Source organism: Balaenoptera borealis, assembly GCF_965194805.1.
Source record: "Balaenoptera borealis genome assembly, chromosome: X".
NCBI lineage: Eukaryota > Metazoa > Chordata > Mammalia > Artiodactyla > Balaenopteridae > Balaenoptera > Balaenoptera borealis.
This window is the reverse complement of record NC_138881.1, coordinates 29,409,703-29,423,427: the sequence shown is the minus strand read 5'-3', so window position 1 is coordinate 29,423,427 and position 13,725 is coordinate 29,409,703. Positions and strand designations below refer to the sequence as shown.

The window sequence follows — 13,725 nt, the reverse complement described above, 5'->3', positions numbered from 1 at the left end:
AAATTCCTCCAAGACACAGTCTCTCACCCATGCCCCAGGAACCACATTCAGAACAGATTAAGGGTGTACTTTTCCGGCATAGTGGGTTCTCCTGCCTTTGTATCTGCACCTGGTGCCGATTGACTTCCTGCTCTAGGAAAAGTTTTGTCCCATTTATGTATGTATTTATCTATGTATGTATGTGCTTTTACTCATTTATATTTACATAAGTATTAAATAATTATTTTGTTGTAATTTTAAGATGCTAATTGACTATACTCTATAAGACAAAATTAACAATGTAGATATGTTTATAACATATCTAGGAAAGTTTCAGTCCTTTTAGAAACTCAGAGTCTGATGTTAAGTTTGTCTCCAAAATCTTACAAGGAGTTCACTATTTTCATCTTCTGCCAGAACCTATGAAAATACCCAGAACGTTTAAAGCAGTCCATAGAACTTTCCAACAGTCTCATCCCAGTAGACCATTATTTCAGAAATTCACTGTGACTTCTGAGTGTCCCCTTCATGTCTCCTCGCTGTTTCTCTCTCAGGGTCACAGACTTTTGTCTCAAGATCAATTGGCTCTAATTCTTGTGTGTGCTTTGTTACCAGTTTGTGTTGTGGTTCAGATGCTGTATGGGTCTTAGAAATCCCCAGATAAGCCCCTACATGCAGTGGCAGTGAATCTCAGTAACTGCATTTTTCTGTATCTGAACTTACTTTATATATTAAGCCTCTTTCTGTCAGATTCCACACATTTAATCAGCCAATTAAGGACTGATATGCTCCACTTTTCTCTGGGGTTTCGTCTTAAATTTTTGGAGGGAGACTGATACAGTGCCAAGATTTGCCGGTGGGCATGGGTTACCAGATTCTATGCATGTTGGTCCCATAGGGACCTTGTTCGTTGTTTCCAAGCCCTACGCTTTTTCATATCTCTGTACAGACAAGAAAAGTGTGACTGTTACCTTACTCTGGGTCCTCCACAAACCTACTGAGCACAGCATTCTCTGGAGGCATATGGGAAATGGTTCTACTGCACCCTCTGCACTGCTGAAGTTCATGGGTACTAGGTGGCCATCTCATGCCCATCTGCTCGAATACATTGCACATACTTCTATCCTGGGTTTGGGATAACTTTGGAGCCCTGTCACATTCCTGGTGAGCTGCACTAGGGAGCGAGACCCAGTTACTTCTGCACTTGGCTTCCCCTAAATGTATCTGGTGGGGATGGCGGTGATGAGGGGGAGGGTGGTGATGTTTGTTCCACTCTTTCTTTCAGGAACATACTCTTGTCTAACATTCTTGCTTCTCCTTCACCTTGCCTGCTCCATCCAGTCCAGGAAAAATATTATCTAGACTAAGAGATGGAGAAAATGGCCTAGACGTTTTACTGTATTTTACAAATATATTTTCAATGCCTGGACTTAGATTTTGAAAAATCAAAAATCAGGATGTTGACTATTTCTATAAGGTTATAAGCATGGGACACCCTCCCTGTTGTCTGATTAAGGAAAGTGGGGCAGAGTTTCAGTGTAACCAAAAATATTTTAGGGAAAAGCATTGGTTAGTATCTCAAAATATTGTCCCACCATGCAGAAATTAAGAATTGAATTATTTTCAAGAGCCCAAGGGACCCACTTGAAAACACTTTGTGTTCAGATTGAAAGTGAAATGCTGGTTGGTTAATGTCTAGCCTGACTACATCGTTAAGCTCTCTTCTGTTAAGAAAAATGCTCTGTTTTTTCACATGTTATTCACTGTAAAAGTAGATGAAACATCAAGGCTCGGGGGAGAGGGAAGAGGGGCAATTGAGAGAGAATTTTGGTGTCTCCTTAGAAATGATGATTTTCACCAAAAAAATTCTCCCAAGTGATTGGAAGGTTAAAATTATTTTACTTCATTTAGCATTTTTATTTCCACACTTAGCCAAATAGAAACAAACAGAAAAGATTCTGGGGTAACATGAACAAGATTAAAATTTTTAAAAATAACTTGAAATTTAGATGGTAATTGGATATTAATGTGTAGAATGTATTCTTCCCTGATCTTAGAAATTGTTGGGAAAGTGTAGGCACTAGATTAAGCAACAAATCAAATTAAAACACTTCTGATATTCCAAAAAACATAGCTATATAGTTTATATAGCAGGCAATTTATTTTGGTCTAGGTAAGTTATCAAAAGAGGTCAATGTAAACAGATACATGCAATGCTAACATATCTGTGTTTTCAGAAAGGGATAGTTCCCTTTATTTAGTTATTTGAGTTTTTCATTTAAATTTGGCATTTACCTAAGGTTTTATTTTAAGTCCTTGTAAGGTGCCACAAAACAGAGTAATTTTGTAATTACATTCGATATTATGATACTTAAGATATTTTAAATACACTATTCTCCTTAAGCACCTGCCTGCTATAATTGACTTAGTAATACTGATTCTTAAGCTAGATATAAAATTTTCATTTGGTGATAATTTGAGGAATGTGTTCCTGCATTTTTAGCTGAAATGGTTATATGGAGATGGACAAAGCACTCAAATTTGTGGATTCAGTGAGAAGTTGGAAAAGAAGGCTAATAACCACATGTGAAAAATAACAGTCTGTGACACTGATCATTTTCCTCAACATCCAATCACGTTTACATGGATTTGGGGAAAAATGCAAAAGTTCATTATTTAAAATTATTGAAGTACTATATATCACTTGTTGTAAAGGTGAAATTATTAATTTCTCCAGTAATGTTTTGATTTCTTACCCATTCAACTATTTTCAGTTGGTGATTTCTCAATGCCCATTGGATGAGAAAATGTAGCCTACATTCTAGGAATATGTAGGAGCAGGGCTGTTGACCTGTAGAAGTTAAATGGATGCAGGAAAAAGCAATAAACAACCGGGATTCTTACACTTTATAATATGTAGTTTTTGGGTAATTTTGTGGCTTATTTGTGATAAACTTTGAAGTAATAGAAGTAAGACATTTTTATTATTCAAAATTGGGTTGGAGGAAGTACAAGAATTTAAAACAAAAAAATCAACCATATTCTCACTTCCCAAGGCAAGCTGTCATTGCTATTTTGGCATATTTGGTCAGGTATATTTCTATCTGAAATTAGGTTTTCCTCTCTTTATTTTCATATTTGTTTATTTAGCTAGATACTGCTATATTTGTAACTTCTTATCCCTTTTATTTACTGTCACGCATGTACTTTTATGTTATTATAGACTCACTCTAAATGGTTACATAATATCCCATTATGTGGACTTAGGTTATTTTTATTTCCTAATAACTCAGCTGACCATTTTTTGTGTGTTTCTTTTGGACAGCTTCCAGGCCTTGAAATTATTAGATCAAATGATACTAACTTTTTTAAAAGGCTCTTCATATGTATCATGTAAATACTCAGGAAAATTGTTTTACCAATTTACACTCCCCCCAGCATAATTTGGCACGTAAAACTGAGTGCAGATAAATACCTCTGTCTTATAAACTACTTTGTGCAACCAAAATTTTGCTTTAGAGATATTAGAATTTGATAACAAGCTTAGCATGTTTTAAAAATAATGCTGATGTCACAAGCTAACACACATAATGATAAGCAAATGTTTTTATATTCCAGAAAATCTGCTGTCTGGGTTAAATTCATAGTTTATGTGGGTTACATATAAATATGTAGTACATATTTTATATATACATATGCAATGCAATATATATCTATCTATAATATAGATCTATATATAATATACTGATATATATTATTTCTGTATTTTTACTATATTAATTTTTTACATTCAGTTTCCACTGAATTACATTCAGTTTGATTGCAAACTAACACATATACAATAAGAATTTGAGTTCTATTGCAAGTAATATATTCTTGGAGTCTAGATTCTGAGAGAGAGAGAGAGAGAGATATTATATACTACCTGGAATGAAATTTGTTTTCCTCAAGTGAAACAATTATGGATAATGCATAGACATTTAAATTTTCCCTGGAAATATTAGAATATTTTATTCTAAACCCTCAATTTTTATTTCCACACTTTGTGTGATGCATCAGAAAGACAGTATTATGTTTTTGTTTTACAAGTCCTCAATAGAAGAATCTCAACACATTTCCTTTTCTTTTGTAGGTTCCTTTCATTTAACAACAAATTAATTAATAATTTTGACTTTTAAATAAATTTTTAAAAGCAGTCTAATTGTTTTATCTTAATATTGCTTGCATGAGTTTTGGTAATAACAGGATTAGCTATACCAGTAGTTTATCTACTGAATCATATGAAAAAATAATTTGTATATATTCTTTATATTTATACACAATTGGGGAGTTTAATTTTTATGAAAATAATAATCATTGACTGTTGGTTTTTCTAGTTTCTCTTAAAAACCTGAGGCTTTGCAGTTGTCAGCAGTGCAGTTCCACGATGCAAAGTCATAAACTTACCTTCCATCCTCTTTAGGAGTCTGAATATTTTGCATCCAGCCGTAGGAAGCAGTCTGAAACCTCTAATCGAAATCAAAGGTTACACCACAGGGGTGCAATGTCTCTAATTTGTCTTGGAATGACGCAGTAGCTTCCCTTGACTGCTGTGATTAAATTCATTCTAGTTGTTCAGTTACTGAGAATAGCACATCTTAACCCATAGAAGATATTCCCTTTTTATGGCCCCATGACTCCGAGCAGATTAGCATCATTATCAAGAAATAATATTTAGTAAAGGAATGATATGAGAGGCACTAGGCTAGGATTCCTACAAATCTAGTCACAAGAGCATATTCCTTAACCTTCAGCTTATGACTTTCCAAAACACAGTAGTTGCTCAAGCATGTGTGTAGGATACAGTTAAATATGTACTACAAAACTAAAGAACAACCTGAAATTTAGGGACAACAGAAAGAATTCATTCTTGCCACTTGGTTGGAGATAAAGTTAGTCAACATCCTGAAAAGATGCAAAGCTGATAGTGATAGATACATTACCCCTGTTTGGTGAGTTTAGTGATCATTTTCGTACTTTTCTGGACTTGCATTTTTGAGGTGGTGAGTCACTTAAAAGAATGGTGTCTTATTGCAGTTTTAAAGCTAGTGTATTCCGTAGTGGTAGACTGAGGAGAAAAAGTATATAAAATATGGGTTTCAAGGTATTTTGGTGGAGTTTAGAGTTGTTAGAGTAGGATCTAGCTCAGGAGATATTTGACTAAGCTATGGTACCGCATGAATGAGGTTCAAATTCTGGCAACATCATCTGTCAGTTTTAGGACTTAGAGCAAATTACTCAAATTTTCCTTTAGATTGCTTATCTTTAAAATGAACGTTGATGAATATCATCGTCTTCGTGAATTTTTTTTGGTGAATTTTAAATGAGGTAATGTATATAAAGTGTCTGGCATATAGTAAGAACTCAACAGAGGTAGCTGCTGATGTAGCTTTAATTATTCAATTTATTTATTATTAGTTGTTAAATTGATTAATTAATTATATATTTTCCTGCCACTCAGCTGTCCCTTGACATCTCCCTCTTGTTTTCTGTCTACCTGATTGGCAATCATCAAATTGAATATGTCTAGAATTGTCATTGGGTCTGCTACATTCTCTGGATGGTGTGTCTTCAAAGGACTGAAGCTGAATCCGGCCTCTATACCCCAACACCGAATTAAATCTTGGAGACAGTTTTGGGTGAAGTAGAAAGAATAGCTTTATTGCTTTGCCAGGCACAGGGGGCCCACAGCGGGCTAATGCCCTCAAAACTGTGTCCAGATCTGGAGGGGGCAGTGAGGAGTTTTATAGTAATTGTTCAAAGAGGGCATGAGCAGCTCGTGGACATTCTTCTGACTGGTTGGTGGTGAGGTAAGTGGGAGTCAGCATCATCAACCTCCTGGTTCCAACCCGTCTGGGGTCTACGTGCTTGTGGGCAGCACACTATTAACTTCTCCCACCTGGCGGGGCTTTCAGTATCTGCAAAACAGCTCAAAGATATTGTTATGTGTATCACTTGAGGGGGAACCAGGACCCTGCCCCAAGGCTGCACTATTGTTTCTTGACTTCTCCTCCCTTGTCTCTGCATCCCCTCCCTTCCCTAATTAGCATCTGTTTGAACCTGCCCCATTGGAACTCAGGGAAGGTCATGGAGGCTGAAGGAAGCCTATTTCCTGTAATCAAGAAATGGGGGACACAGAAAGGCTTTTGTGCCCAGGAGCCCCACAGGGTCCTGCTCGGTATCAGGTTGAGCCACTAAAGAAAGTCTCTTTAACTAAGTCACTTCTTTACGTGCCCCTGATTTGTCCTGAATCAAGACTCTCATACCTTGTCCTAAGCCTGTCTCTCTTTCTGTGCATGAATCACCAAGAATGCAGTGCTGTCTTGAATTCCTAATTGCCAGGTTTCACATATGAGAATTGGAATAGTCAGGGTGCATATGAAAAAGGGATGGTCAGGACCCAGAGGATACAAATGCAGATTGGGGGATTCCAAGAGAAGGAAGACATCTAGGCAGATGAGCAGTTGCTGAAGCAGACACTCAGAAGGAGGTAAGTACAGCCTCTAGCAAGTGAGGAAATACAAAATCATGGGTGAAATAAGGAGCAAATTGGTCAGAGTAAAGTACTCTATGCCAGGGTTTCCAGTAGCATGTAATAGGAGAACCAGCTATGCGCATTGAATTCAGGATTTTATTCTAGACTTTGAAAGGCATTTATGAAGCAACAAAGAGCTTTGGAACAGATGCAGTGGTTACATTTAAGGTATCAAGCTGAGTTTCATTCATCCTTCCAGTCATTCAAACAACCTCTGTTGATGATATTAACCAAAATTTCAGAAACAGAGACCTGACTGAAATAAAAAGGTGTTTATTCGGGGTTTGTTAGGACTGTAACCTAGGAGACACAGATTCAAAAAGCACTTGAATTGTGTTCCACTGGACTACAAAATGGGGGAGGCTTATAAAAGCGAAAACGTCAAGGTTACAGTTAGTTACATGAGTTGTTTATCAAGAATTATAATTGGAGCTGGCAAGAAGTAGGGTGCTTGTTAAGTAAGAATTGATTTGAAAGAGTTTGAAATGGTTGCATAGTTACAAGGGGAGACCTTGAGACCACAAGGTAGCAGCTGGCATGTGTTGTTCTGACTACGGCCAGTTGTGTCCTTGGGTCTGGTACAGTTCAAGGAAAGTTCAAGTTCTGAGTGGTGCAGAGTCGTGTCTGAGACTAGATCCTCAATGGCTTCCCGATTCCATTTCTGTATGCTTGAACTGTGATTATTCCATTATAATTGCAATTTGTCATCAGTCACCTCCACAGAGGTGGCCAGGCACTGAAGAACCACAGAATACTGGCATTAAAGCAGTGAAGCGTCTCTGCCTTCTTGGTGGAACTTAATTCTGAAGACTTTGGTCAAGGTTCTCAGTCTCAGAAGTGGGAGTACAGGAAGAGAAGCTGGATCATAAAGATTAGAGCAGAAGTCTAGTTTAAGCAATGGGCTGCTGGACCAATAGGAATTTAGGCCCTGACCTTAACTTATAAATGTAAAGGAGTAGAGAACTTTAAATTCCTTCAGTCTAGGACCAAGGCTGGTCCTGGAGTAGGGGATAGTGGAGATAGTGGAGGTAGCATGTTTAAGTAACTTTGTATGTAATGGTCAAGGAAAAACAAAGGCAAGAAGTAGCGTAGACCACATCCAAAAATCTATGTACTTCTCTTTTATTTCCTTCTTTATTAGATATGCTGAATTTCTCTCAAGTCCCTCTATAGAACATCTAAAGAAAAGTAAAATGAGAAATATTATGAAAAGGGATAACTTTTTAAGAGTATCAATTTAAGATACAACAGAGGCCATTTTCTAATAACAAATTTAATTTGTGAAAAGCTGGTAGAATATTAACTCTAGAATGGTGATTTTTAAAAGGAAATTTCCAGAGTTAAAGTAAAAATTATTGGAACAGTATCAGCTAATATCAGGCATTATGCTTTAGAAATGCACAAGAAAGAAGCAATTACTGGTTTCCAAATAAGAAATGATAGTAATAGAAAATTCAGATTTCAGTGTATTGTAAATTTAATAAATAAGCTATAAAATTGCCATTCACTGACTAAAATTGATCTTTGGCATCAAGTTTCAAGCATGGTATATGTAATGTAATGACAACTTTCTAAGCAGAATTATCTTGGATTTGCTCAGATCCCTTCAGTTTTTTAATTTGTATGACTGAGACAGTGTGGATAGGTTCATATTGCAGGAGACTCAGTTAATTTATGTGCTAACTTTAAGATTCCACCATCCTGTCTATTCTTTACAACAAGTATGTTTATTAAAAGTATTATGTTAGGATATGTTTAATTTTAAGACATAATGCAGAAAACCCAGCAGGTAAGCAAAACACTTTGGAGGTTTCCTTAGAAGCAGGAAGCTTTGCATGTTAAGAAAGCTACATACACTTGCTTTTTGTTCTTTGAGTTTAGCTCAGTGATTCCTAAACTTTGGTGTGTAAGAGATGACTGTACAGGATTTAAAATCTAACCATGTATATAATATGGATGATATAGGGATTTTCCAGGCTCATTTTTATCATATTTTATTTTTACTATTCATGCTGACTTTGAAAAGTAGCTATAGAGCAAGATTCCATTCAACTGTCTATGGTTGAATAACAATGTTTGATTCTAACACAACTGAGTCTTATCTACAGAGAGTATACATTTATACATATGGCTGTCCAGATGCTTAAATACCTCAGTGCTAATAATAGAATCATTAATGTATTTATATTATGAAAGTAGTAGAAAATGATACTGAAAAGTAATATAAAATTAGGTGGCTTTTGAAGGAATATGAGAAATTCTTCTTACTCAGTGCTCAACCAAGCAAAACTTGTGTTCTGCTTCCATTGTGATATTCACGAGTTTGGGTGTGGAATAGTGTGTCATTCAGGGTCCAATTAACAGACAGAAACCACTTCAGTTATTTTAACAGAAGAGAATTTAATATAAAGAATTGTGATTTAAATATTGGAAAACTGAAAGAGTAAGAAGAGAATAGAGGTGGCAACTGCCAAAGTACAATAGCCATCACTCCTGACAATGAGAAAACAAAGAGAAAGGATCAATCAGAATTTCTAAAACTTAGAAGCTTGGGGAATTGGGAGATTGGGATTGACATATATACACTAATATGTATAAAATAGATAACTAATAAGAACCTGCTGTATAAAAATAAAATAAAATAAAATTCAAAATAAAATAAAAAAAAATAAAAGCAAAAAAAAAAAAGAAGCTTGGGAGACCTGGACGTTACTGAGCTGGATCTTAGACCTCCAAGGAGGGGGTACCGACTGGCTGGTGCTGGTATCTCTGAGATAGCAGAAGGGGCCCAATAAGACTGAGTCCCAGACCTCTGCCAGGCAGTTGGTACTGGTATTATTTCTACAGCAGGAGTGCAATGAAGCTGATTCTGTAAGTGTTGGGGGGGAAAAAGTAAGCTGGATTCAACAGCTATTACTAAAAATGAGTGCTACTGTAGGCATGAAAAAGCAAGTCTGGGGGCACTGCTAATAGGAACAGTAAGTCCGCAGGAAGCAAATAGGAATGAGTAAGTCCTTTCTCTGTCTTCTAGTCCTGCAGTCTCCCTGTAGTGCTCCCTATTGCCAGGTCCTAACAGGGAGTGAGCCAGCAAAATGGAAATGTGGCTTACAGAGTCTGAGCCTCAGCATCACAAAGCACAGTATGAAATGGTGAGTGAATGTGAATATAAGAAAAAAAAAATAACTAACCGGCACAGATGGCAGTATTTCCAAGAAATTTGGAAAAGAAAGTAATTAAGGTATTAATAAATTAGTAATTGTTAAATAATTAGTAATAACTAAAATATTTTCACAGAATTTTAAGGATTAAAAAATGAACAAGCACAATGTTTAAGATAAGGCAATATGCAAGCATCTTATATTTACATTAAAGTGTGATTTTCCTTGTAACTCCATCGCCTTTGCAAAATTACCTTGCCCTCTGGAGAAAGTATTTTTCAAAGACGTGAATTATGACCTAACAAGTAATAATTTCTGCCTACTATGAATATTTGGACATTGTAGAAATGACAGTATACAGTGTTTAACATTTCTAACTGAAAGTGCTAAAGATGTCCTCTCTAGTGATGATAAAGGATATTTATTTATTACTTTCACAAGAGCAATTATATAAATATTTAATATTAAATTCTTTTAAAGACAGTATTGTCCTAACATTAAGTATTTAACATTCAGAAATGGACTCAGAAATAGTGGCTGCATTCTTCCTACAAAAATAAAACCATCAAAAACAAAAACCTGGTTCAGAATGCTTTAAGAAATATTTGGAATGTTAACTTCAAAATATTCTAGAGCCAAGGTAAAGCCAGTGAGCTGAAATTTCATTTGCTTCAACTGTATTATTTAGAACTAGCTTCAAAGAAGAGTTTTAGTAAATGCTCAGAGTGTCTAATTGGCTTTTTTAGCTCATACAGTTCAAAGAAGTAGACTGACAGTGGCATCTACCATTCCTAACTGTACTTATTGTAATACTTTTTGCCAATTTCCTTCGTGATTTCAGCTTTATACCAGTTTGTATTCATAAGTAATTCACTGTAAGATCTTTAGCTTTTTTAAAAAAATAATTACTTAGAACCATCAGATTTCAGAGTTGAAAGGAATCTGACTCTTTTTAACTCAACCAAATTTGACTGGGATTCTACCATGTACCTAGCATTCTTGAGTTAGAAGGAGATGACATTTGAATGGGAAAAATAGTTATGGAAAAGATAATTACAAGACTATGTAATATGTACTATCATAGGAGTCTGTACAATGTGCTATGGAGACAGAAAGAGGCAGAGACCACCTTTACTTGGCTGGGGATGAGCTGGAGTTGGAATTGATATTGACTTTGGCCTTGAAAATAAAAGGATTTTGCATGCCAGCCTGGGTTCGACAGAGCGTTCAAGTCCAGCTCCCTCCAAACATGTATCAGACACCTGCTCTATGCAGACAGTCTGTTAGATGCTGAAAATACTCAGCTGAAAAAGATACATTTTTGCCTGTTGGAACTTTCAGCCTCTTAGCCGATAAGGAAAATGTTGGGTAGTGTAAAGTCATGAACCAGTTGTGGTCAGGAACCAGTGGGTAGTTTGGTATGATGGTAGGGTAGATTTAGGGAGCGGGGGTTGGCAAGCAGTTGAAGAGGAAGTAGGAAAGATGGACTAGGGATAGAATGCGGTTGGAAAATATGCTGCTCAATTGAGATGAATGTGTTTTTAAAAAATAGAATGATATTTTCAGATTTATTTTTTGCATCTTGGGAAGGTATATGTAGTGGCAGTATGTGGAGTAGAATGTGGATGGGGAGAATACAGGTGGGGAGGTTACCTAGGAGGCTAGTATCTGTTCATAAGAGAGAAGAGGAATTCCTAAACAAAGGTCATGACTGTTGGGATACATTCAAGAACATCTTGACATTCTTTCTGTCTTTCTGTGGAAATGAAGCCCTCTGCGAATTAAATGACAAGATGACATGGCTATTTGGTAGAGTAAATGAAAGTAGGAACTAAAGGTCTTGATTTCTAGCTAAGCATTCTTTTTATGGTACCATACCTCTTGTCTAGCCGGTTGAACTGGAAAAGATCATTTATATCAGGGATTAACCTACCGAAAAGTAAAGCAAAAATGAAAACACTGAACTTCATCAAATCATAATTTTCTTTCAAATATGGAAAAGATCAATTTATAGCAAATTAAAATATGTTAGAGGTTCTTTAAACTGCTATTCATTCATTCATTCAATCAATATTTGTTGAATGAATCCCTATCACTTGTTACTAGCTGGCATCAACAAAGGAAATTATTAATGGTGGTATTATACAGGAATTTCACATATGAAGAAGCAAAGAAAGAGAAAATAATTTGGAGGGGAGGCAGCAGAAGTCTCACTTTTTAGGAAGCTCAGAGTTAAACTAGTGAATTATAAATACAAGCTAAGATGAAGGTCATGTGCCCATATGTAAATGGCAACCCTTTCTCCTGCAATGTTCTTTCTTTATTACCATAGTTTCCCCAGGCCCAAGATGAGTTTGCCACAGTCACTGGCATTAATGTATATTATTTCTACCTGAATGCCCCTTTGCTTTTAAAATTTTTACCATGAGGAATGTAGCAAACTTTCAGTTATCCCTCTGGCTGCAAGAGGTATAGAGAGAATAGCTGTGAGATATGCAGGCATTAAGAGACTTGATATATGTGGATAACATAACATAAGGAATAGATTCAAGAGCTTATATAAAATACAAATATTGCAGAGGTACCCTGCCTCTGTCCCACCACTTTTCCTTCATTATTAGAGGTGAAAATTAACTTTTTGTATTAAATTATTTAAAAATCAATAAGATTCTATCATCTAATTGAATCACTGGTGATAACTCACAACTTTATTAGAGATTTCCTGAAGTACTCAATAGAGTTACTCTTGTTTGTTTTGTGATCCAGCTCCAGGAAAGCCATAATATGCTGTAATACTATTTTAGTAATTTATTGTCTGACTGGATTATAATACTAATAAAAATCTCCATAGAGCTACAGTTGTACACCCTAACATTTTGTTGAAGTTAAAGATTCACTTAATCCTTTTAACATGGCATTATTAAATACATAATGCAATAAATCTAATAATTAAATCCTATTATAAAAATGATTTATTCCTCGATCATTTTTCGTACAGTAGTACTAAATGTACTATTAAGTTCAAATGTCTAATTAAATTGAACCCAAGCTTACTTTATCTCACATTCATTAAGTATCTTATTTAAATTATGGGCAGGTGATGATTTTTTTTTTAAAAAAACAATTTCACCAGTCATATAAAATAAACTCTATACTTATCACATGGGAAAATGTCATTTTGGAAGCTTTTAGTCCTCTAGTCAAATGTTCTTTCTGTATCACAATGGCCCCTATCTCTGATCATCATAGATGAAAGCAAGGTCAGAGACAGAAGTAGGTGAGTTGAAAAGTAACTTCAAATCATGGATAATAGGTAGAACATTATTGCTTATTTACTGGTTCCCAAAGGTGGTTGGGAGCTGGAGGATACCATCTCCTTGGTGGCATTTGGAAATATGTGTAGGCATATTTTTTTGGTTGTCACAATGATTGGTTGTGAGGAAATCCTATGTATGTCTAGTGGGGAAAGTGAGGTATGTTAAATATCCTACCAGGTAAAGTACAAGCCTGCACAAGAATATCCCATTCAGAATACTAATAGTAACCCACGGAGAAATGCTGAGCCCACTTAGGGAGGAAACAGAAGCAATATGATTTAGAATTCAGGTGTTTGTCCCCAGTAGATATTCTTTTTCACTTTTCTCAGGTAATACACAGAGGTATTAACCAAGATAAAGAATAGTAAATGACAGTGGAGAACTGAATTCCAAGAGGAGGCGAGGAGGAGAAGGTAGTATATGTGGGAGCAGAACAGTGGAAAGTGGATGACAGGCTCCTTACAGGAATGTAATGTTTGTAAGTGTGAAAGCAGAGGGGGGAAGCTGGTTGCCTTAGTAAATTCCCATCCTCACTTACTGGTGTGTTTTACCCCATTATCTAGTATCTTCAAATAGAAATCAGATGCCCTTACTACTAGAATTGGGAGAATGCCTGTTTCAGGTTGGGTTTTCCTGAAGCCCGTCTGGAGATGAGGCTTTACGTGCAAGTGATTTATTAAGGAAATGTTTCCAGGGA

The 13,725-nt window shown here is 36.0% G+C and overlaps 1 protein-coding gene across 8 annotated transcripts in view; it reads left to right on the top strand.

The window, feature by feature from the left end:
• Positions 1-13,725, top strand: part of DMD (dystrophin) — a 2,485,149-nt gene that overhangs the window by 695,565 nt on the left and 1,775,859 nt on the right. The gene's annotated exons all lie outside the window — the stretch shown is intronic.